A 23,377-nucleotide genomic window follows, 5' to 3' on the forward strand; every position below is an offset into this window, starting at 1 on the left:
AAGAATGTTCCCTCCTCCCCGCATCCCCGAAGGCAGTAGGGGTGTTGCGCCCGTGAAATGCGGTGTAGCATTGTCCTCGTATAGTATACCCTGTGCAGTATTTTTAATTGTGCTAATCTCAGCCTCGCCGAGATACCCACTTCTTTAGGTGAGGCTAATGCTTCATTCCACTCATGTTTGTCCATCTCCTCAGTGTCCCCCTCCCATTTTTCCTTCAGGGAAAGCATTGGGTCTGGCAGATTGTTAAGCAATTTGCGATATATGAAGGATGTTGCTCGTTCCACCCTAAAATCAGTAAGGAGGCGGTCCTCGAGCAGGGAAGACTCAGGCAGGTCTGTGACTATGTGGGTATGACTGTTTGCAGTGCGTGTTGAATCTGGATGAATCTGTAGTGTTCCCGTCCACTGAGTTCGTATAGCTCCTGCAATCTATTGAAGTGTAACAACCCTCCTCTCTCCCAAAGATCTCCCACGGTGGACAACCCTATTGTGTCCCAGTGCGAGAAGCCTTTGCTATTTCTCAAGTTACCAAGGACTCTTGAATCCCACAACAGGGTTAACTTGGTGATCTTCCCCTTCCAGCCCAGGGCCGCCGTCGCTGCATGCCACACTGCTACCGTCAGTCTAGTGGGGCCCACTAATGTGCGGGTTTTACGTTGGTCATATAGCGGGGCCAATAGGGTGTCAGTGCCCAGCTGCGTCCTATCTGCCTGGAGAGCTGGCTCAGTCTGCGGAGCGTGGATCCACTGGTTAATAGGCTTAAGTTGTGCCGCCCAGTAGTACAGTTTTAGATTGGGTAGGGCAATACCGCCGTCAAACCATCCCCTATGCAATTTGGATTGGGCAATGCGCGCCGGGAGGGCTCCCCACAGGAGGGTTGATATCAACGCTGCTACCTTTTGGAAGAACCCTGGGGCCACCGGAAAGGGTGTGTTTTCAAGAACGTATAAGAATCTTGGCAGAGCCATCATTTTATAAAGCGCGGCCCTCCCCAAGAGCGTCAACGGGAGTCCCGACCAGAACTGAACGTCCCGTTTGAGCCTGTCCAGGTGGGGCCTCAGATTTTTGTCCATAAATTCCACTGGGTCAGCGGTTACTTGAATGCCCAGGTATTTAAACGAGGTATCTGCTACCCGTAAGGGACAGTTTGCTGCAAGAACTGGGGCCTGTCCCTTCAGGACGTACATTTCTGATTTGGCCCAATTCAGCGTGTATCCCGATATCTTTCCATAGTCATCGCAAAGGTGTAAGAGTGCAGGGATCCCGCTGTCAGGGTCGGTTAAGTAGATCAGCATGTCGTCTGCATATAGAGACAGCCGATCCTCCCACCCCTCCTTCCAGCATATACCCCGGAGTTGGGGCGATGTCCTAATCAACGTGGCCAGGGGTTCCAACGAGATTGCGAACAGCAATGGCGACAGGGGGCATCCCTGTCGCGTGCCCCTGCCCAGAGGGAATTCTTGTGATATATGCCCATTAGCCACCACCCTAGCTACTGGGTCAGTATACAGTAACCGCACCCACGCAATAAAGCGGGGTCCAAATCCCAGGCGTGACAGCGTCTCAAACAGATAGGCCCACTCCACAAGATCAAAGGCCATCTTAGCATCTAGTGCCAAGACGACCGCCCGAGAAGGGATCGAGTCTGCCCGAGCCAACACCCCATGCAATCTACGTAGGTTTAGTGCAGTGTTGTGACGAGGCATGAAACCGGACTGGTCCGGATGTATAAGAGTCGGCAAATGGGGCAGCAGTCTTGTCGCCAGGAGCTTGGCCAGGACTTTGGCCTCTGCGTTAAGCAGTGATATGGGACGGTAGGAAGAGCATTCTTCGGGCGGCTTGCCCGGCTTGGAGATGGCAACTATTGTCGCCGCCCTTTGATCTGGTGGAAGTGTACCCTTCCCCAGGCATTCGCTATACATTCCCAATAGATGAGTACTGAGGGTCTCGGGCATCGCCTGGTACCATTCCACTGGTATTCCATTGGGTCCCGTCGCCTTTCCCGGATTTAAGGCGTTGATCGCCTGTTGTATTTCCTCAGCGGTGATGTCCGCTTCCAACTCTGTTGACATTTCCGGGGTTAGCGTTGTAACCTCGATTGGGGCTAGCAACTCTCTGGCCATCTCAGGCGTCACTGTATGCTCAGGGGTGTATACCCTTTCGAAGTGGTCCGCGAGCAGTTCCACGATGTGTCCCGGGTTGGTGTGAACCTTTCCCAAGTCATCCTTCAGTCTTTGGATTCCCCTTGAATTCCCTTCTCGTTTGTCGAGCCACGCCAACATTCTCCCCGCCTTGTCTCCCACCTCATATATTCTGTTCTGGGTATCTGTGATGCTGGCCTTGACGTGTACTCTGAGGTGGTCTGTATACAGTTGTTGTTGTAAGGTAAGTGCGTGTAGTGTGGACGGAGTGGGATTCCGTTCATGGGAGTTAGTCAAGTTCTGTAGTGTTAGCTCCAGGTCAGCCAGTTCCCGGGACCGTTCTCTCCTGTACCCCGTGATGGTGTTTATGGCTTGCCCTCGGAGGACGGTTTTATACGCCTCCCAAAGTACCTCTGCAGAGCTCACCGAGTGGACATTCTCAGTGTAGTATTGTGTCGTCGTTTTTTTAAGAGCCTTACGAATCTGAGGCAGTTTAAGGTATGCAGCTCGTATGGGGTATATACGTTTACGTGCCGGTGTTTGGGAGGAAAGTGTGAGAGTCAGTGGAGAGTGATCTGATATCCCCCGGGGGTGAATCGCCACCGCATCCACATATCGGAGTCCCTCCCCTAGGGTTAGGGAGTGATCGATTCTAGACAGACTTCCATGCACCGCTGAGTGGAAAGTGTATTTCTGTTCTGTGGGGTAAAGGTGCCTCCAAATATCCACCAGACCCATGGCTGTCAGGAATTGTTGTAGACGGAGGATCCCTCCCCGGGAGACCTGTGTCGGGAACCTGTTGAGTTGTGTATCAAGGATTGCATTAAAATCCCCCCCGAGGATGACCTCCCCTTCTGGGAGAGATAGGATAAAGTCCCCCAGTTTAGGGAGTTGTATCGCATGAAGTGCCGGTGGGATGTATACCGAAACCAGACTAATGGACCTCCCCTCCCACTGCCCCTGTAAGGCTGCAGCCTTGATCATCAGTTTTGGTGTGTAGGGGGATGAACCGCGTGTTCTTTTGCATCAGGATTCCGGTCCCCCTGGAGCCGGACGTGAATGCAGAGTGGATCATCATTTTGTAGCCTCTCCTATCCAAGGCTTTAATAGCCCCCCCTGTTAAGTGAGTTTCTTGCAAGAGTACTATGGTGGGTTTTTGCCTCTTAATAGCGGTTAGGACTAGTCCCCGTTTCACCTTGTCTCCCAGCCCTCTCACGTTCCACGTCATGAGAGTCAGGGAGGGACGTTGTCTCTCAGTGTCAGCCGTCCCCCCGCTATTCATTGAGAAGTCAGCCATTCGGGAATATGGGTATGATGGGATAACAGCGGGGACAAGCAGCCATGCCAAAGAGTGTTAAGCCATGTAAGGGGGTGGTGTATTTCCCCACGGAGGCCGATTCACCTATTACTCTGTTCTCCTTCGGGGTCAACTCAGACAGGAGCCCGACATTCTTCCGTGACCTAGCATCTAAATTCCTAACTAAACAATAACAATAACCTTTTCCCCTTCCCCCCCTCCCTGCATCCCTGCCTAACGGACTTACAACTGCCCGCCCCCCCCAACTGAGCAGAGTGCTTTACCCTTCCCACAAACAGAGTACTTGCGTGTAAGGGGGAGAGTGTCATCCCGAGCAGGCGGCATCCCTACGAACTTTCGGTGCAACCATGCCAGAGTCCGTGTACAGCAGTTGAACTAGGAAATCATTGATCGGCGACAGTCTTTAGCATATATCCCGGGGTAGGAGTCATCCCCTACCGCCTGTTTCAGCGAGGCTGTGGGACGGAGAGCGTTCCGCTCCCTCCACTCTGCCAGACGTTTGTGAGCCATTCCTACTGCTTCCACTGCGGTCTTGATCCGGGCCATGAGTTCTGCGCTGCCGGCCAACAGTGTGCCATCCTTCCAGCCAGTCCCGGGCCGCCTCCGGGGAGTCAAAGAACCAAACTTTTCTGTCCGCTACTACTCTCAGCCTAGCCGGGAAGATCATCGAGTACGGCAGTTCCTTCTCCCTCAACGTTTTCTTCACTTCCAGGAACGTTCTCCTCCTCCTGGAGACCTCTGCCGTGTAGTCAGGGAAGAATGCAACTCTCGAATTCTGAATTTGAATGGCCGGCGCCACTCTCGCAGCCTGTAGTATGGCATCACGATCTCGAAAGTTGAAAAGTCTAGCCAGTATCGGTCGAGGCGGGCCCCCCGTCTTAGGTTTTCCTCCCGGGATTCGGTGTGCCCTTTCAACTGAGAAGAAGTTCGAGAGGCCCTTTGGCTGGAGTCGGTCTTTGATCATGTTCTCCACATAGAGGTCCATTGCCCCCGTGTCTTCCGATTCCGGCACTCCCAAAATGCGGACATTGTTGCGCCTGGAGCGGCCTTCCTGGTCATCCAGCTTGTCCTTGAGCAGTTTGTTATCGGCTTGTAGTCGCTCCATTGTCGTTTGTAATTCGGACACATCTTCGACCAGAGATTTAGTAACAACTTCGACCTGTTTGACCCTCTCGTTTATTTTCTGGAGGTCCGCCCGTATTAATGTGACTTCAGTGGCCGTCGCCCCTACCGTCGCTTGTACCTGTGCCAGTGCTGCCAGGACGTCGTCCAGTGTGGCCTTTTTGGTCCCCTCTATCTCCGCCATTTTCCCGGCGTTTCTGCGTTGTTCCTGGGGCGGTGTCTGTTTTTCGTACGCAAATTTGTCCAACTTGGCCTGGGTAGCGCTGTTCCTGGGGCCTCTGTGTGTCATGACGTGTCCTTTACCTGGTCTACCAGATGCCACAGTGGGCCAGCAGTCAGGTTTTCCGTGCCCAGTCCGGTTGTTTGAATCGCCAAGGCGCGTGGGTAGGCGCACAGTTATGGAGAGTAGTGTCTCTTGTAGGTATGCCGGCGTATGAGCGTTCCCTCGGCGCCCTACTGGTAGGATGGGTCCAGTGTCTAAGGTGGGCTTTGCGGCCCCCCCTTCAGCAGCGTCGCAGATTTAGGTCTTCTATCGCGTCTTCCACCTTACATAGGGCCGGGGAATGTAGCAGTGGTGCTTTGTGTAACGATAGCTGCAATGCGGTGTGCTCCCCTCCGGTGTAATGATCACCGGGGCCTCCCCTGCTTCAAGCTGCGCTTTCCTGACGTACGGCCTTACTTGTGCTCGTCGTTGTTGGTGCCGAGTTCAACTCCACGTGAACAGCCGCCACTGGGGGTCTGGGTGCCTCGCTCTCGCCGCGGGCAAAATGGCGGCTCCGCTTCCGCAGTCCTCCACTCATTCATGTGCCCCGGGCCGGGGCCCACTGCTCTGTGGGACGCCGAGGGGTGTCACGAGACTGTCTCCGTGTGTCTGATTCTCGGAGGTGAGTACCATTAAGTATGCTGGCACCACTCCCGACGGGCCGGCACTTCCTGCCAGCAGCCTCCGCCCCTGGGACACTTCCGGCCGGCTAACGCATCACCACAGCTCCGCTGCTTTCAGTCTGGCGGCAGGCCTGTCCCCCCACCGGCATCCGCCCGGTGTTTCGATAGTTATTTGGGCCGTCGCCGACTCCAAAATTTCAGCGCTGGTTACCGTTCGGACTCTAGGTCTGGTCCGCCCCGCAAAGCTGGTAATTTCATCGGATTAGTGGTGCGGATTGCCGCGGGAAGCCGCCATGCTGCGGGAGCCTCTCTAGATCGCGGCCGCCATCGTCGGCTGCTAGCCACGCCCCCCTACTGTCTGTTTTTAGGTCTCGGATACTGACAGCTTCAGCTGTCTTTGTCAGCAGACCTATTGTTTCCAATGCAAAACACATATATACTCACAAAGAGATTTGGGTCAAAAGCCCCTTTATCATTTGATGGATTTATTGGCCGTCTCAGTTGTCTCCGCCTAATTTGATGGTTTTGCTCATCTTTCTTGTGTGTGGCCCAACTTGGAGCATTTAAGTCTCACAGCATTCTGAATGGATTGTTTGTATCCTTCCACTGCTTGTTTCACATGACTCTTTTTTATTTTAATTTCAGTGTTTCATTGATACGGATGTTCCCTTCCCATTTTTCCCATCCCCATGCTCTCTTTCCCTTCTTCCTAACTTTCTAATACACTCTGCCTTGTTCATGTCCCGCAACTAGCAAGAGCTGAGGCGAGACGTATTAGCTTTGCTAGTGCTTGTTGATAACTGGCAGTCTCGAGGCGAGTTCCAGGAGCACTTGTTCACTCAGCAAATATCTTCCACTTTCCCTTTCTTTTTTCCTGCAGACTAGCATATAACTTACTTAACTCTATCAACCTTTTTGGCACCGTCTTCTGTTTCTCTACGTGTCCTCCAGAACGAGGCCTCAGATGACATCTTACTAGTGATATTTATAGCGATAGCACAATTAAAATGTGTCACCTATTTCAAACCGATCTTGTCTGCTGCCCTCCTTTGAAGAGACTGGAGTAGTAATCTTTCCACCACTCCACTAGGTGGCAGTGTTTGCATTTTAAATATCAACTAGAGCGCAGCTATCGCTCCGAAAGGAGCATCCTGGCGCTAGCTAAGTATTTACTACAACGAATCCTCGTTTTAAGAAGTTGTTCCCACCTTTTAGGCGGTTTAGGGGTTTCTGCAACAGGGCTTGCATGGGGTCACGCAGGAGTGGGCTCAAAAACACAGGATTTACCACAAGAGCGCAGCAGTTTGTTATTTCTTTTCTGTGACGCAGAAGAGTACTCCCACGCCGACTCAGTAGCAGTGCGACCCTCCCTCCACTCTAGTGCTGAGGACGTGAACCCATAGCTCTGAATAATGGAATTGGTTACCTGTGACACTTTAAGGGATATTTTATGGTAAAGTAAAGTCCACATTTGTAAAGCGCACAATCACCCGTAAGGGTCTCTAGGCGCCGTCTGGAAGATTAAGCGAGCTATAGCCCAGTGTCACATGGTATGGTGCTAGGCTAACCTGCCGCCTGAGCCGGGGATCGAACCGTGGTCCCCAGATTCCAGCGTCCGTCGCCCTGGCCGCGGCGCCACACCTCTCCCGAGTATAGTCCAGCAGTTTTAGTGTCATAGTGTTTCTCATTCAATGGCATTACCCACCTGCAGGAATTACAGATATGCAAATGTTTTTCATTTACTTAAATTGGACCTGCAAACATTAATATATTGGATTTATTTTGCCATCCTCGCACTACAGGCAGCATGTGTTAAACCACCCCATCTACTTGGCCCCAATACTCTTACCAGCAGCCGCAACATAGTTCTGGAACACGCTCAGGCCTGGTTGGGTAACAGCGCCTCTTCTCAGGCGCTAATGCAAGCTTGCCCATGTATCAACAGCACTCTTACGACTGTTTTGTTCAACTAAGCTGGCTGCCACTAGATAGAACTGTCATGTATGTGGAGATCTCCACAGTTGTGGCATAGATGTCTGCACATAAAAGAGAGAAACGACAGAGGCGGAGACCTCAGCGCGTTGGTTTGTGATTGTCATGTTGTAGAACGTTAACAGTACTATTGTAGTCAGTGGTTCATTTGTAAAAAAAATAAGTGCTGGGGCTCTCGTCAGGAGGCAGCTTGCACCAGCCAATTTCTCCTGTAAGTGCCACCTAAAACAGAACTAACTACTAACCATGAAAGTAGGGAGAGGTGTAATGGCCAGAGCTGCCAACTTCGTAGCTGGGGAACCAGGTTCGAGTTTCAGCATCGGCTCAACATACTGTGATTCTGGACAAATCACTTAATCTCCCCGTAAATGAATGAATCTTTAACTGGTGCTGAGCACCGTAAACCACAGGCTCAAATTAAGCACTGATTGTAGTCCTACTTAATCTATTTTACTTTATTTGAAGTTTTATATAGAGCGAACATGACCCGTTAGGGTATCAGATCACTTTACAAGGAAAGATGAGTTAGTACAAGATGGCACAGGTAAAATACAGGGATGGGGGGGTTAGGGAAATGTCAATAGTGGGACAAAGCCATGGATATATACAAGAGTCAATACAGTTCCAAAAACAGTGAGCGACTTGAATACAATAGGACACAGGAAAGGGATATATACGTTAAATGGTACAGTTCCAAGAACAGGATGGCCTGGGCCTTTCTGCCTCTCATCCTGGCACCAGGAGCCTGTGACAGCGTCTGAACCCACCTGAGTACATTACCTCCTCGTCCGTCTTCCTCGCCACAGTAATTACGAATGAGCATTCTGCTCCCACAGAAACTCCAAGCAAAAGTTATCATACTAGTCTCCCTATCCCTCCAATATGGCCCCCAGTGGAAACCACCAATCACATAAAAAGATGCAAGATCCACACCACAACCTGTTTTTTTGTTTATGCACTACTCCGAGTGCTGTTCATGTTCCTGTTTGTTCGGGTGAGTTGAGGGCGGCGGTCCTGCCTTAGCGGACTCTTGGGCCCGTTACGTAAGGGGAACGGTTGTTTCCACATGTGTGTGTGTTCTCTCCGTGTTTCCCCCCCTTTTTGACCACTTGGGGCATACTCCTTTGTCCTGCTATAGCGGACTTCCAGAGTTGCCGTGCCTTTCAGTTTTGTATTTCCCTTCCTTTTGTGGGGTAATGTATCCAGGGTCACTGTGGTAGGGGTCCCGCCGAGTCCTGCTTGGCGGACTCAGCGTGTCTGCCTTGTTTTTGCCTCCCGCGGGTCCTGCAATAGTGAACCTTGCCTGGTTGGTGGTTCCCTTGAGGGGCCCTCCCTCGTTGGGTTTTGCCGAGTCATGCCTTGGCGGACTCGGCGTCGCTTACTGCGGTATTGACTCCGGGGCCACTGCCGCGCTGGTGGACTCCCTCCTACCTCATGGGGTCCGCCTGCGCGTTCCTTCAGCTGGGCTGATGGGGTCCGCATTCATCGGATGAAAAAGGGGGGCGTGGCCTATTCCGTATGCATACGTTTCGGCACATGGTTCACTGCGCTGTTTATATGGGGCTCCTGGCTGTGACATCGTGTTTGTGGGGGTGCCGATGGCCGTCCTGCTGACTTTATTTTAATTTCCATGGAGATCAAACCCTGCCAATGCTGTTAAAGTGTCCAGAGGAGGTAAATGTTCGAACACTTCTTTATTTGTCGCTTTTTAGGGGCTCCTTATATCATTCCGGGGTTCTTATGGCTCTCTGGTTGCTGTTCCTTCCTTCGCTTTGATTCTGCAGAGGCTTGTTATGGAGGTGGCTGCTGGTTTACGTGCGGTCTCTGTTCCTCCTTCTAGGAGACCCTGATGTGTGACTTGTCCTTCCTGTGAGTCAGATGGGGACGGGGATGTGGTACTTGGAGGTCGTTTTCTGCATGGGTCTGCTCTTATGAAGGTTCTGCAGCACATTCAATCATTTTGGTGTGATCCCGTGTCTGAAGTGACTGTGGAGGACGCTGTCATTGCCCATCCGCTCCACTTTCTTCATGGTTTTGGAAAAGGAATAGGTGGGTGTGGATATGGATGGCTTCCCCGGTTTCTGGCCAGTTGTTATCCTTTGCAAGACTTTTCAGTTTGGTTTTCAACCTCTGTGTAGGGGGGTTCGTTGTTGGCAGGCATCTCCTCTCAGGGTACTGTTATTTTGGGGGGTGCCGCTCCAGCTAGTCTGGTTGGTGGGGAGGTATATGTGGCCGTGATGCCCTTTTTTTATGCTGCTGTTGTTTCCGTTGGGGCTTCTGCCTTTTCCTCCTATACCATTCATGCCTTGCTGATCGATATTTAGTCCTTGGCTGAGTTGTTGGTCCAGGGCAATGACGTTTCACCCTAGGTCGCTCAGATGGTGCAGCAGTTATGTCTGCTTTCTGACATCTCCTTTGTTTTTTTGGGGTCTGCGGCTTCTACTGCGGGGTCTTCTGCCAGCAGGCCAGGTCGCTCCCCACGCCGCACAGCTCCACCAGTTGTGCCCGTCCATTCCCCCTACTGCCTCCTGCCTTAGTGAGTTCGCCGCTGCTGTGCCTCGCTGTGTAATTCTACTTATCTCTTCATGTGCATTGTTTTCTTGCCTGTAACTGTTGTATCTCTGTCCATTGCATGATTTCTAACTTTTTTCCACTTTTGCCTTCTGTAACCCTTACCCTTCGCCATTATTCCCGTTCCCGCTGCTGCACCCCTGCGGCCCGCCCCCTTTTTGCCTTCTGTTTCCCCCTCCCTTATGCCCATTCGCCGCCCCGCTCCCGCCTCCCAGCTGCTCCTCCCTCCCACCTCGCCTTAAATGGCGTCTGCTGCGCGGTGGTGAGAGCGACCCCTGTCCCTGCCAGCAGGCCAGGTCGCTCCCCACGCCGCACAGCTCCACCAGTTGTGCCCGTGCCTTCCCCCTACTGCCTCCTGCCTTAGAGAGTTCGCCGCTGCTGTACCACGCTGGGTAATTCTGCTTGTCTCTTCATGTGCATTGTTTGACTGCCTGTAACTGTTGTATCTCTGCCCATTGCCTGATTTTTAACTTTTTTCCACTTTTGCCTTCTGTAACCCTTACCCCTCGCCATTGTTCCCGTTCCCGCCGCTGCCCCCCTGCGGCCCGCCCCCTTTATGCCTTCTGTTTCCCGCTCCCTCATGCCCATTCGCCGCCCCGCTCCCGCCTCCCAGCTGCTCCTCCCTCCCACCTCACCTTAAATGGCGGCTGCTGCGCGGGGGCGCCACTGGCAAGCCTGTATGCGCCCGTCCGCGCCCATCTGCGCCTGGACCGCGCCCAGCACCAGAACCCCTGGACCCCGCGCATGCCAAGACTCCGATACGATGCCAACAATCTCCTCACACTCAATGCCGGCCGAGACCACCGCTGCTTCGAGGCCGGCCCAAAACACGCACACAGACCATTCTCCTGCCGCACATGCAACTTCACCTGCGACAGATCCACCAAGCCCCCAAGGACCGGACCCAACCACCTTCAATGCATACTCCTCAAAAACTGCTCGGCACGCAAACACCCCATCGAACTCTGGGACCTGCTCGACACTTACGCCCCAGACGCTGCCTTCCTGACCGAGACTTGGTGGAACGACTCTTCGGCACCCGACATCGCCATAGCCATCCCGGACGGCTACAAGATCACCCGCAGGGATCGCGCCGACGGATTCGGAGGAAGTTTAGACATCGACTACAAGTCCACCCTCAAGGTCTACACCCATGCAGAAGACACCCTCAACTCCGCCGAACACCTGCACTTCAGGATCCACACCGACCCCAACACCACCCTCAGAGGAACACTCGTCTACAGACCCCCCCGGGCTCAGTTAAGCGCCTCCATCGCCGACATTGCCAGCACCCACGCACTCGCCTCCACGGACTACATCCTCCTTGGGGACCTGAACTTCCACCTCGGGAACAACAACAACGCCAACTCCGCCACCCTGATCGACAACCTCGGCCTCAAACAACTCGTCACCACACCCACCCACGCCGCCGGCCACACGCTTGACCCCGTCTTCTCCACAAGCACCAGTGTCGCCTTCAACCACACCACCGAACTCCACTGGACCTACCACCACTGCATCCATTTCACCTTCAATAAACCAACCACGCACCACCGCACTCAACAACTGCCTCGCCGCTTCTGGAGCAAAGTCACCGAAGACCTGCTGACCTCTGCCCTCGCCCTGAGCCCACCCACCGACTCCACAAACCCAGATGACGACGCCCGCAACTTCAGACAGTGGATCAACGACTGCGCCAACACCCTCGCCACGCTCAAGAAACACTACAACAGCGACACCAACAAGAAAGCCATCTGGTTCGCCGAAGAGCTCCAGACCTCCAAACGCACTTGCCGGAAACTGAAGAAGAAATGGCCCCACGATCGCACACCTGACAGCCACGCAGCCCACAAGGACGCCACCCGCAGACATTACCACCTCATCCGAACAGCCAAGAGATCCTCCTTCAAAGGCCGCCTGGACAACAAAGCACACGACAGCAAAGAGCTCTTCAGCATAGTGAAGGAACTCTCCAACCCCAGCGCCAACACCAACGACATCCCGCCCTCCCAAGATCTGTGCGATTCACTGGCCACCTTCTGTCACGGCAAGATCGCTGACATCCTTGACAGCTTCAACACCGCGACCACCCCGAATATGGCACACCCCCCCCCCCCCGCAAACACCACCTGCACCAACTGCCTGACCTCCTGGGCCAACGTTAACGACAACGAGACACGCAAGGTCATGAACTCCATCCAGTCAGGATCACCGTCAGACCCCTGCCCACACCACGTCTTCAACAAAGCAGACACAACCATCGCACCCCAACTACGGAAGGTCATCAACATCTGCTTTGAGACGGTGACATTCCCGGAAAGCTGGAAGCACGCTGAAATCAGCGCCCTCCTGAAGAAGCCCAAGGCGGACCCAAAGGACCTCAAGAACTTCCGGCCCATCTCGCTGCTCCCCTTCCCGGCGAAGGTCATCGAGGAAATCATCAACATGCAACTGGCCCGCCAACTCGAGGACAACAACATCCTAGACCCATCCCAGTCCGAATTCAGACGTAACCACAGCACCGAGACAGCCCTCATCGCCGCCGCAGACGACATCAGGTGCCAACTAGACAACGGCGAAACATCAGCCCTCATCCTCCTGGACCTATCAGCCGCCTTCGACACGGTCTGCCACCGCACACTAAAGACCCGCCTCCGAGAACCCGGAATCCAGGAGAAAGCTCTAGTCTGGACCACGTCCTTCCTCTCCGGCAGAACCCAGAGAGTCCGCCTCGCACCCTTCCGATTCGAAGCCACCGACATCATCTGCGGCGTACCCCAGGGCTCTTCTCTCAGTCCGACCCTGTTCAACGTCTACATGGCCCCCCCTTGCACTAGTGGCCCACGAACACGACCTGACCATCATCTCCTACGCCGACAACACCCAGCTCATCCTCTCCCTCACCAAAGACCCGCACACCGCAAATACCAACCTCCACGAAGGAATGAAGGCCGTCGCCGACTGGATGAAGAGCAACCCTCTGAAATTGAACTCGGACAAGACGGAGGTCCTCATCCTCGGCCCCACCCCCTCTGCCTGGGACGAATCCTGGTGGCCTATCGCACTGGGGACAGCACTGACACCCACGGACCACGCACGCAACCTATGATTCATCCTCGACTCCTCCCTCTCCATGTCGAAGCAGGTCAGCGCCGTCTCCTCATACTGCTACAACACCCCCCGCATGCTCCGCTGGATCTTCAAATGGATCTCGACCGAAACCAGAAGAACGGTGACCCAAGCCCTCATCAGCAGCGGGCTGGACTACGGCAACGCACTCTACGCAGAAATCCCGGCCAAACACCTACGACGAATGCAATGCATCCAAAACGCCTCCGCCCACTGCCCAACTGATCCTCAATATCCCTTGTCACAGCCACATCACCCCCCACCTGAGAGACCTACACTGGCTCCCCATCAACAAGAGGATCACCTTCAAGCTCCTCACTCACGCACACAAAGCACTCCACACCACCGGACCAGCCTATCTGAACAGCAGACTCAGCTTTTACACCCCCACCCGCCAGCTCCGCTCCTCCTGGTTCGCCCTCGCCGCGGTCCCCCGCACCCAACGAACGACATACGGTGGCAGATCCTTCTCCTTCTTCGCCGCTAAGACTTGGAACTCCCTCCCTACTCACCTGTGGCTGACCCGAGACCTACTCACCTTCAGAAGACTCCTCAATACCTGGCTGTTCGAGCAGTAGCAGCACCCCTCCCCTCAGCGCCTTGAGACCCTCACGGGTGAGTAGCGCGCTTTACAAATGATTGATTGATTGATTCTGTGGCTGCTCGTCGCTGGTTGTGGCTCTGCTCTTGGACAGGCTGTTGATGCGCATTGCTCGTGATGGTCCCATTTTCGGGATTTGCATATAGTCGTACTCTCTGCAAAGGGTCGTACACTGCTGGCGCCATGAAGGGCTGGGCGTTCACGCCTTTTCAGGGCTCGTAGGGCCTTTGGTCTTGCCCGTCGGAGCCGGGCTCATTAGTCCTTTCGAGCCGGGGTGCTCCTTCATTTGAGTCCCGGTTCCCTGCCTCCTCTTCCTCCTCTTCTGCACCCTCCGTGACTTGACTGGATGGCTCCTAATGGGGGTACTGTGGGGACTCGCCTGTCTCTCTTCATGGTCGACTGATTGCAGACTGTGTCAGCTGGTTAGTTTCTTCCTGTGGATCGGTACGTTTTTGCATGGGGTCGTCCAGCTTCCCCGGACTCTTTTCGGGTCACTCCTTCCCCTTGGGATGCGCAGCTGTATGTGGCTCTGTTGGTTGGCATCTGTTGCCTTGGGGTATGGGGCACTGTCGTGCCATTGCCCGGGGTTCTGTGGGGCCTGGATGTGTCCTCTATACTCTGCTGGGTGTAGAGGCGTGCAACCGAGGAGCGGTGGCTCAGTGGTAAGTCTTGTGCCTCTGTTGGCACAGGCTCACATGGGACAAGGGCTCAATGGAGTCCTCTGGCCGTTCTTGGTCCTGATATGGTCGGATTGGTTAGTTCCCCCTGTCTCATTGAGGGTGGGGTCTTTGCAGGTATTACTGCCTCCGATCTTTCAGAGATTTTCTGGTTTCACTCGGCCGTCAGGTTGAATTTCTCGATGTACCTGTACGTCTGGTCTTTCGCATGTTGTCCGCCTCTGTGTTTTGGGCGGTCTTTTGCACTATGGGGTGTTACCCTTTGACCTGTGTTCCTCCCCTCTTGTCTTTGCTGGGGTTCTAGCCCCTCTGCTTGGGCGTTCCATAGGATGGGGGCCGTGTTCTTCCTTACCTGGATGTTTTGTTGGTTTCTGCTTATTCTTTCTCTTAAGCTGTGTTCCAAGTCAGGGAGGTTTGCCTGGTCCTGGTGGGTCACTGTGTTCTGGTAGTTCGGTCGTAGCCCTGCCTGGTTCCTTCTCGGGATCTGACGTGCGGTGTGGCTCCCTTCCGGACTCTGTTGAAGTTTGTGCTCTTGACTCCTGACGGTTATTAACTCTGGTGTCGGTGCTTTGGTCTCTGTTATCGGGGACTTGCCCTCCTGTATGCCTTGGGTGTTACCTGGTTGACTTGTGGGTCGTGGGGCTGCTGTCCTTCTCCATGGTGGTTCTTTGGTCTCGTCTCCATATGTCTCCTGTGATGGGCCATCTTTTGTCTGTTTGGCGCCCCTGTGGTCTGGTTTCAGTCGGGGGGTTCCTGTGTCGGCCAAGGTGAGGGAGTCTCTGTTTTGGTGCTTAGATGACAATCCTCTTTCCAGGGTTGTAAGTTTGTTTGTTCCTTCTCTGGTAGTCACTTTTCGTTCCCGTCTGCGGGACTGGGGCTGCCACTATGGACACCGCTTCTGTGCAGGGCTGGTGGTTGGTGGCTCTGATGTCTTGCTCCTCCTTTACAGGGAGCCATGGTCCATTCACCTGGGTCTTTTGGTGTTTGCTGCATTGCTGGTGTCTCACCTTGTTTGTGTCCGGACAGTCTGCTTAGTTGTCTTGTCCTTCATCTGTCATCTGGTGGGTTGTCGTGTTCGTTCCCTCAGTTGTCTAAGTCGCCTCCTTTGTTATTGAGTGAGGTTGTCGTTGGCCTCCCTGTCTGCAGTCTCCCTTCCGGGCTGGGAGCTTGTTGTGGCTGACTGTCTGGGCTGGGTCTTTCCTCCATGGGATCTTGTCTCTGACCGGGGTGCTGTTCCAGACGTTGCTAAGGTGTTTTGGTTGTCAGGTGGTGGAATTGTTTGTGTCTCCGGACGTTATTGTGATCCGTTGTTTCTGCACGTTTGTGCCTTATCAGATGGCGTGGAGGGTGGATGCGCTGTCCTTCCTATGGCCCATGGACCTGTTGTCTGTCTTCCTACCAGTTCCCCTGCTTCCGGCGGTTTTGCAAGCACCGCAGCCTGTGGTTTCCTCTGTTGTTGGAGTTAGCGGTGCATCTGGGTTGGATGTTGCCGTGCCCCTTGTTGGGGCTCCTCTTCCGGTCCTTGGGTCTTTGGCCTTGACTCTTGGACCGTCTTCCCTGGTGCACTGTGGTTGTTGTTCCCTGACATTTGCGGTTCTTCTCCTGCTGTCCTGCCGCCACTCTCCTTTGCAGTCTTACGCTACGCATTGGGTCACCTTTGCTTGTGGAGTTCTGTGACCTGGTTGGTCTGTTGGGGGTTTGGATCCTGCTCGGGTCCTGGATTTTTTGGCGGGCGGTTTTGTTTTGGGCTTGGCCCTTTTTCCCTTCGGTGTTCGGTGGGCGGCCGTTCCGGTTTTCTTGGTCTCTCTTTTGTGTCTGTGGAGCCCTTGGTAGTTCATCTTTTTTGAGTGTCTGGCCTTTCATCGCCCGCGTCCTGTCTTGTCTCATCATATGTGGGGTCTTCCATTGGTATTGTGGTCTTTGCTGGGTGTTCCCTTCGGACCATTTGGTGTCGGTGACCTTGTGGTTTTTGATGTTGACGGTGTTTTTTGGTGGCTGTTGCCTCTGCCAGACGTGTTGGGGTGTTTCCTGCAGGCTGCTCCTTCTTTGAGGATTTTGGAGGATGGAGTGCTACTTTGATGCCTGTGGTGGATTCTTTCATCAGTCGGCTGTGGTGGTCCTCCCTATCTTCTTCCTGTTCCTTCGTTGGCGGGGGACTCTACTTTGCTCCTTTTTGCATGTGATGGATGCTTTGTTGCCTTGCTTGTCCCACATGGCTTCTTTTGGGTGTTCCCCTGCAGGGCCAGCGGCCGTCTCTTTCCACTCTTATGTCGGTGGATTCGGGAGACTGTCCTATTGGCGTATGTTGTCCGGTCTCTGGTTCCCTCTCGTCCTTTTCTGGGGCGTTCAACTCGTTCTGTTGCTGTTTGGTGGGCCGCTTTTCGGATGTTTCCGTGGGGGGGGGGTTTGCAGGGCGGCCGCTTTTTCTTCCCCTCATGCCTTCATGTTGCCTTCCCGGCTTGAGGTTGGGGTTGGTGCTTCGGTTGCCTTTGACTCTTCGATTCTGGGTTCAATGGTTTCTTGAGATGTGTGTCTCTCTCCTTTGTTGTCACTGGGATTCTTGTTGTAGTGCCTTCCATGTGTGGGCTGTGTTTCTTATCCATGAAGCTGATATTGCTTTGGTATCTGCTCATTCGTAATTACTGTGGCAAGGAAGACGGACGAGGAGGTAATGCCCCGGATACTTAGCGGTAATCTTCATTACTCCGAGTCCTTGTCTTCCTCGCCACAGTATAGTTTCCCTTCCCTCCTGGCCCTCTGTTGTGGCTTCATGTATACTGCTTTGGTTTACAGGTTGTGGTGTGGATCTTGTATCCTTTTATGTGATTGGTGGTTGCCACTGGGGGCCATATGGATAAGTTACTTACCTGTAATCCTAGTTCTCTTCCAGGGGTATCCTCATTAAAGTCATAAGCACTGAATATTCCCGCCCACGTGCGGGGATCCCGGAAATAATATAAAAATATATATGTAAATCATATATAACTAGCTCCAAATATATCATTTTTTCTCACACCAATGCAGACCCAAAACTGAGGCTAAACAATGTAATTACTCATACATGCACTGAATTAGCAAGGAAATAAAAAACACATTAGGTCAAATAGCCCTTGTACTCTGTGTTTTAATGAGCAAAACACTCATAAATCCTGAAAATTGCTAATAAATAGACATTGTTAGCCCATAGGCTGCATTGCAAAGCAATAGCATAGAAAATGAAACCATTTCCAACAAATAAAACTGGCACCGAGCCTTTAAGGTAGTCATGACCCCTGGCTTCCCATCATGCCTCAGGGGTGGCAGTTAGGTCAGTTGTAGTTGTTCTTTGCATTACCCTGAAGACAGGGCTCAACAATAAATTAGAAACACATTGCTTGGATCTCATTTGCCTGGGGAGGCGGGTGGGTTGCTTATGATGTTGATGAGGATACCCCTGGAAGAGAACTAGGATTACAGGTAACTAACGTATCCTTCTCTTCCGGGGGATCCTCATCAATAATCATAAGCACTGAATAGAATAGCAAGCCCAACCAACCACCTACAGGCAAATGAGAAGAAAACATGACCCACCCAAAAAATTTGTAACAGCCAAACTCAGTTGTTAAACAGATTCCGCAAGGAGGCCTGGCCTACTTGGGTATCTGCTCTAGTGTCTGAATCTAGACAGTAATGTCTGGTAAAAGTATGGACGGACCTCCAAGTCGCCGCCTTACAAATCTCAGACATAGGCACATTATTAAGAAAAGCCGTAGTAGCCGCTTTCCCTCTGGTGGAATGCGCCTTGGGAGAAAACCCTAGGGTCTTCTGCACCAACTGATAAGCCAGCTTAATACAAGAAACTATCCACCTTGAGATAGAATGTTTCGAGGCTGCATAACTTGGTCTGATCGATCCATAGTTGATAAATAACTGATCAGACTGACGTATAGTTTTGGACTTATCAAGATAAAATTTCAGAACTCTTTTCAGGTCCAAAGAATGCAATGCCTTCTCAGCTGGTGTGGAGGGATTGGGAAAAAAGGTGGGCAGAGAGATGGTCTGGTTTACATGAAAATCTGATACCACCTTAGGTAGAAAAGAAGGATGTGTTCTCAACACTACCCTATTCAGATGGAACACCGTGTAAGGCTCTTTGGAACAGAGAGCTTAAATTTCGCTCACCCTGTGACCTGACGTGATTGCTTCCAAAAAAGCAGCCTTCCACAAAATATGCTGCAGAGTTGCTTTATGAATGGGTTTAAAAGGTGGACCCATCAATTTTGATAGCACCAGGTTCAACTCCCAGGGGGGTGACGGAGGTCGTACTGGAGGATAAACCTTTTTCAACCCCTGCAGAAAATCCTTCAAGCTTGCAACTGGAAAACAGAAGGTTGGGAAGGTGAACGCCTATAAGCTGTTATAGAAGCCAAATGCACCTTAATAGAATTAAACTTCAACCCTGCTTTAGCCAGATACAATAAATAAGGAAGAATAACTTCTTCCTGACCCCTGATAGGATGACAATTGGTCTGCATACACCACATATAGAAACGCTTCCACTTGAATGCATAAGAATGTCTTGTGGAAGGACGTCTTGCCTCTTTTAAGATGGCATGCAGTCTTGCGGCAGTCCTAGGTGGCCGTATTAAATGACCTCAGGAGCCATGCTGCCAAGTTCAGTGACGGAAGGTTGGGATGATGAATCCTCCCGTTCAACTTGGATAGCAGGTCCGGCCTGCATGGCAGCTTCCTGTGCGGGGTCACTGATGGATGGAGAAGGTCCATGTATCACCATTGTCTCGGCCAATCGGGGGCAATGAGGATCATCGTTGTGTACGAGTTCGTCAGCTTGCTCACCACCTTCGGGATCAGCGGAAGGGGTGGAAAGGCGTACACAAATTCCTCTGACCAGTCTATCAAAAGGGCATTACTTTTCGATCCTGGTCGGTAGAATCTTGAGGCGAAGTTTCGGCATTTGGTGTTTTCGTCGTCCATGAAGAGATCTATGGTGGGACGACCCCAAGACTGGAAGATGTCTTCGACTACCTCGTCGTTGAGAATTCAGTCTTCTCTGTCTTCGAAATGCCGGCTTAGAGCGTCCGCCCTCACATTCTGTTCTCCTGGGAGGTGGACTGCTGTGATTAACAGATTGCGAGCCAGGAGCCAATGCCAAATGTTTTGGGCCTCCAGCGAAAGAGTCCGTGAGTGTGTCCCTCCCTGCTTGTTCAGGTAGTACATTGTGGTGGTGTTATCCGTCTGTACTATGTGTTATGTTATGTTATGTTAAGTGTTTTTTAAAGCGCGCAGCTGCCCCAGCAAAGAGGCGTCCCGGCGCTGGCAAATCTAAATGGCACAAGATCCAATGAGAGCTAGCCAAACGAAATCCAGACGACTATGTTGAAGGAAAAAAGAGGGTTTTAATTGCTTTCCTAAAAACTAGCACGTCCTCCATTCCACGGATATGGGCCGGCAAGGATTACCATAGCTGAGCTGGAATGAACCGAAACGAACGAACCAAAATACGGCAGAGTTTAATCCATGGTACAGTCACCAGGTGTTGTCCTAGCGAGCGCAGGTTATGGTGAGGAACATATGGAGTCAGAAGGGTACATAGAAGTTCCGGGCTCCCAGATTTAAAGATCTTAAACACCAGACACAGAGCTTTGAACTGAATCCGGGCATAAATCGGAAGCCAATGTAACCCTTTGATCGTAGCTCTGACCGAACATCGGCGGGGAAGTCCCACCAAACTCCTAGCTGCCGAATTTTGGACTCGTTGGAGTCGTTGAATCTCGGCTTTATTGGCTCCCAAGAATAGCACACTAGCATAGTCCAATCGAGATAAGATAGTGGATTGGACAATAAGCTGTCGTACTGCTGGTTCAAAGAACTTCAGGAGAGGATTGAGGCCTCTTAGAAAGCCCATACATGTGGCAGCCACTCGCTTAGTGTGGGTCTGAAAGCTAAGCGAGGAGTCCATCCAAACTCCCAAATTCTTAACCAAGTTCTTAGGCATTGGCATAGTCCCTAAAGATGCCGGCCACCAATGCTCATTCCAAAGGGCGGTGTTTTTGCCCACCAGTAGGACCTCAGTTTTGCTCGCATTAAGCTGAAGACAATTATCTGCCATCCATTGGGCCACTGCTGCCACCCTGTCTCTGAACCTAGTGGCCGATGTAGATGGCCCTTCAGCTAAGGTGATCACAAGCTGGGTATCGTCAGCATATGATACCATCGTTAAGTCCCAGTTCTTTGCCACAGCCGACAATGGCTGGACATAAAGATTGAACAGAGACGGGCTTAATGCAGAGCCTTGAGAAACCCCTTGGCCTATAGAATGGGATTGGGAAAGAAACGGCGGGGCCGATACCCGGAAAGATCTATCCCTCAGAAAAGACCTGAACCATTCTAAGGCGGTACCGGTAATCCCTATTGCCTCAAGGCGATGTAAAAGAATATCATGCGATACCGTATCAAAGGCAGCGCTGAGATCCAGCAGGATCAGCGCTGCACTCTGACCGGCATCTGAGATCGCCCGCAGATGTTCAGATGTGGCTAGCAGGGCAGATTCGGTACTATGGGCTGGTCTAAAGCCATTTTGGGATGGGTCCAGAATATTATGAAGGCTCATGTATTGAGATAGAACATTATTTACATGGGCCTCGGCAATCTTCGCCACCCACGGGAGGAGAGAAATAGGTCTAAAATTCTCCGGTTTTAAAGGGTCCAACGTGGGTTTCTTAATGATAGGAGAGACCCAGGCTTGCTTCCAGGTCTCCGGAACAATAGCCATGGAGAAGGACAGGTTGAGTATCTCACCTAGCGGCTGCTGGAAGAGCGTAAAGGACTCGATGAATTGTGCCGGTCTCATAGGATCCGACGGGGACCCAGATTTAATTTTGCCACTGTAGACCGGGCTTGTGGATCGGGGCTGACTGGAATATTGGGTGTAGGGTCTGGATCAGGTCTAATAGCTGTATCAGTTTGCACAGTAGGGATTAGAAGGACACCAGGTCTTGCAGGTAAAGAGGGTTTTATTGGGATCACACGTTTTGTATTGAGCATCAAAGTTCTCCTGGTTCTAAACGTGAGTCTTTCTCTGGCAAATTGACTGGGATCCGTTTTGGCAGCGCGGGTATCCTCTTCTAGGTCTTCGGGTCTCAGGGCTTGTCCTCAAGGTCTGGTCAAGGAGGCAGCTCGCCGCTCCGGAGCCCATGTAAAGGAAGACCAACAGAGAGGGAACCGTTAGTTCTACTGTCTTCCGGGGAGTGCACCTTTGGGGCCGTGTGATGTGAGGCTGGGAGGAGTTCACCGGTGTACAACGTGCAGGCAAACCACTGTCGGTGATGTGGGGAGGCTTACAGACGGTGAGGGTCAAACGCGGGGTAAAGGAACAGAAGGAAGGGAAAGACGCGGGATACAAACACGGGTCTAATTACACTATTTACACGCTCTTTCTTCCAGCCCACACCGCCATACGCTGCCGTACCTGGGTCAGCCACGCTCCTCCCCTGGGAGAGTGGCACGGCGGCTCACGGGGTCGTTGGCCTCCTGGCACTCCGTAGGTCTCGCCTCCTCCTCCGGGATGTTCTTCGGGGTTCCTTCGTTCTCCTTCGCAATCTCCTTCTCCGCTCCGTCCAAACCGCTCTCCGACGCCGCTCCTCGCCTTCTCCTCCTCCGGGGTGATGTCACACACCTCGTACCTTGCTTCCGGGGGTTTATCCAGTCCGGGCTTGCCGACGTATACAGGGGGAGTGGTCTCCTCCTCCTCCGAGAACGCCCATTTAAAGGCACCGTGTTCCTCATCCAGTTCGTCTAGTCCTGTATCCCAGGGGTCCATCTGTAAGGAAGGAGGCACAACAGGGTCATTTCTGGGAGCCCACCACTCCTCGGTATTACTCCGCCTCGCTTCGTTACAGCCACATAGCCTAATAAGGTCTTCGCTAGACATCTCCGGGATTAAAGCTAATGTGGGGCCATCAGCCTTTTCCCCATCAGGGATAGATGAAGTTTTGGGATCCTGCGGAAATGATTGATACATTTTTTGTACTTTTTCAATGAAAAAGGTAGCAAGTTCCTCGCACTGCTGTGCAATGTTATAATGGTAGAGGTAGCTCTCTCACTCTTAAGTTCGTTTACAATTTTAAAAATACATTTAGTGAGGTTAGAGCTGTTTTTAATTTCCTCTGCGTAAAATGCAGCACGTGCAGAACAAATAGCTTTATGGTAGAGCTTTATTTTAGTCAAGTATATTTTTTTGTCTCCGCCATTATACTCCCTTCTCCATACACGCTCTGCCCTCTTACATTCCTTCCTCAGGGCTCTCAATGACTCGCTATACCATGGGCTTGAGTTAGACATACGTCCATTTGGCCGGAATGAGAGTGTCCAAGCCTCCCAAAATCCAGTCACAAAAGGCAGTGTAGGCCAACTCAGGATTAACCAGGTTTATTAAGGGAAAAGCGCCCAGGGCAGCATGTAGGTCTTCTGATTTAAGTTTATGCCAGGGCCTCTTTAGGACCAGGCTCTCCCTATCTGGCCTAAAAGGCTCAATGATGTCCAGCTTAATTTCAATTAGATAATGATCTGTCCATCCCATGGGCTTAGGCGGGGTTATACTCACAGCCAGAATATTTGAAAAGACCGGATCTAGTATATGTCCGGCAATATGAGTAGCCTCTGGTATTAGTTGTTCCAGCTGTAGGGCTGCCAGATCCGCCAACAGATTATAAATGTTCGAGTCTTGGGTTTGATTAAAATGGAGGTTCAAGTCTCCCAGAATCGAGAAATTAGCGGATCCCACCACCAAGGAACTGACTGTCTCTAATAGTGCCTCGATAAACTTAGCCGCCGGGCCCTGGGGGACGGTAAACATACAGTCCTGATAGGGTAAAATGTGCACTTATTTCAATCCTAAAACGCTCACATTCACACCCCAAATGTCTTCCCTAGTAAAGGAGCAG

This window comes from Lissotriton helveticus, chromosome 1_1, assembly GCF_964261635.1.
Source record: "Lissotriton helveticus chromosome 1_1, aLisHel1.1, whole genome shotgun sequence".
NCBI lineage: Eukaryota > Metazoa > Chordata > Amphibia > Caudata > Salamandridae > Lissotriton > Lissotriton helveticus.